Raw genomic sequence first — 2,740 nt, forward strand, 5'->3', positions numbered from 1 at the left:
GATGTGGCTTGACGGACTTCTGAAGATGTTGAACAAACTGATTTCTTCACTTTCCTAGCCAAAACAAAACAAAACAAAACAAAAATACGGCTCAGTTTTTATTTAAATAATTGATATTTTAATAATCCTCTCTCTTCTAAATGTTATTAGCAGCCATAGGTGCATATTTAATGGAATCAGGTTTAAAGTAAGGTGTCCCACCTTTCAATGTGATTCCTACTTCTTCACCTTTCTAAATTTGATATTTTGACCCTCTTTTTTTATATACCCTACTTGTTGATATTTTCTCCTTAAACTGATCAGCCCATGGACCCACCAACTATACATTCAAGTCTAGATAACGTCAGCTGAAGAAGACCAGAATCTACTCAGCTACGTAAAGACATTAAAAGTAAGATTTATTTATTTATTTTTATTTGCTTTAGTACATTCATATAATTACATTATTGATGATAAAGCTTTTATTTTAATGGTATAATCATATAAGTTTATGACAAAATCATAATAATATGAAAGTCAAATATGTGGTACACTATGTTTAATAACGCTTTACCAACACATTTGAGAAATTATTTTGCCAATTACTGAGAAATACAAATGAATGAGTAAGATATGTACTAAAAGATATGTAGTGGTCGGTGAGTGGTGCTCTGGAAAACAGGATCTATTTGAAGAGGTTTGCTTATTCAAGAGCAATCTAAGAAGTATGTGGAAACGCAAGATAGCCCAGGGAAATAGCAGCTGTCTCATGTCTAAACTTAATACTGGCTAACACTTGCTATTATGAAAGACAGCAGAGAATGCTTTGCATATATTAATCATATCCTGTTCTCATTTTCAAAAGATTCGATTTGAGTGGAAATTTTATTTGCACTTTTTTTTTTTTTTTTTTTTTGTCTGCTGATGCCAGTCTCACCCACAGTGACATAAACATAATCCTTAAAAAAGCTATAATAGTTCACTGAATTGGACCCTTGCATCAGGGTTCATTTTATTCATGTTATTCTTTTATCAAGAATTTTTAAAATTTATTGCATAAGATCCTTTACCTGTTAGAAAATTGATGTGAAAGATGTTTTTACATTTATTATATAGTAAATAAAAATTTAAAATGAAGTATATAAAATGTTACTACATAAAATGTATAACTACATAATATAGGATTGAAACTTGTACAATAATATGTGCAGGAATGACTACATATAAAATAAAATTATACTTATTAATCAGTCAATATTGTGTCAGAAGAAACAATAGTTTTCAATGTAATAGGTGCCTCTTAGAATCTCTCTTCCTTTTCTCGTCACATAAAATAAGAAGTGCCTTGAGATTGAATGACATATGTCACATTTTTGCACCCGTTCAGGATAGGGATTGCTTCCAGGATATTGTTTTCTAGGAGAGATTATTGGAGAAGTGGAGGACAGGTATAGCTTCAAGAGGGTCTTGATTTTCAGACTTTATTTTGTGTTCTGGAATACTTGATGAATGAAATTAGTAGGGTATACAAGTGTGACCAGTATCCTTCAATAATATAAGCTTTGATGTTCATATATACATTTCAGAAATATGGGAAAATATTAATGAATTTCTCAAACTATAGATGTTAAATTTTAGACTAACTTTCATCCTTGAATGAAACTGGAAACTAAACCAGAAATTGTGCTGATAAGTATGTAAAGATATTAAAAGTAAATATTGTCACAAGCAAGGACAGAGAGCTGGTTATTTTATTTATTCTGACCTAAAGTTCATTGTAAACCTAAATTTCTCTTTCCGGGAAAAATTTGGAAGAGGATGCAATGGAACATATGATTGGGCATGGTAGTGTACACCTACAACCCTAGCACTGAGGAGACTGGGATGGAAGGATGCTAGATCAAGGTCAGCTTTGACACTGTCTGAAGTGAAAACAAACAAACAAACAAACAAACAAACAGAAACACGAGCACACCTAAAGCAATGGTTACTGCGGTTATGTCATCTGGAAGGTCCAAGAAGAAAGTTAATAACAACAACAACAACAACAACAACAAAAAAAAAAAAAAAAAAAAAAAAAAACAAAAAAAAAAGAAAAAAGAAAAAAAAAGAAAGAAAGAAAAGAAAAAAGAAAAGAAGTTACAATATTCAGTTTTTATCATGGGCAGCAACAGTAAATGAAGCATTTTGCTAATTTGCTCACAGAAGGACTAAGTATTTACTGAAGTGGGTGACTCCTTTCACACCTGAAATATATATATATATAAACAAACTGTATTCACTTTCTTCTTTTTAATTATTTTGCATGAAGTATATTACATTTATATTTGAAACATAAAAATTAAAATTAACTATGTAATTTGAAGAAAGAAAGTGTCACAACATGCCAACCCTTGCCCCGGTTCGTGCGGGTGTATCACAAGGACTTTAGTGGGGTTTTATGAGACTCAGCCTTCCTTTTGCTATAACAGTGTGACTCCAACTACATATGCTTCCCAACAAAGTAGCAAGTTAACTCTCTATTGCAAATAGTTGAGTATTTGAGGTAATTCCTCAAATAAGCAAAGGAATTTATCTGCAGACAAAACTAAGTTAACATATCTCCTTAAAAGCTATAAATCAATCTGAAAGGCAGATCTGGATAGAAAAACAAACAAACAAAAAACAAAACAAAACAAAACAATCTGAGCTTATTTCTCAATGAAATATTTCCACCAGGAAACAGTTAAAAGAAATACACCCCAGTTTTAGTCCAAAACAT

This window comes from Acomys russatus, chromosome 28, assembly GCF_903995435.1.
Source record: "Acomys russatus chromosome 28, mAcoRus1.1, whole genome shotgun sequence".
NCBI classification, from domain to species: Eukaryota; Metazoa; Chordata; class Mammalia; order Rodentia; family Muridae; genus Acomys; species Acomys russatus.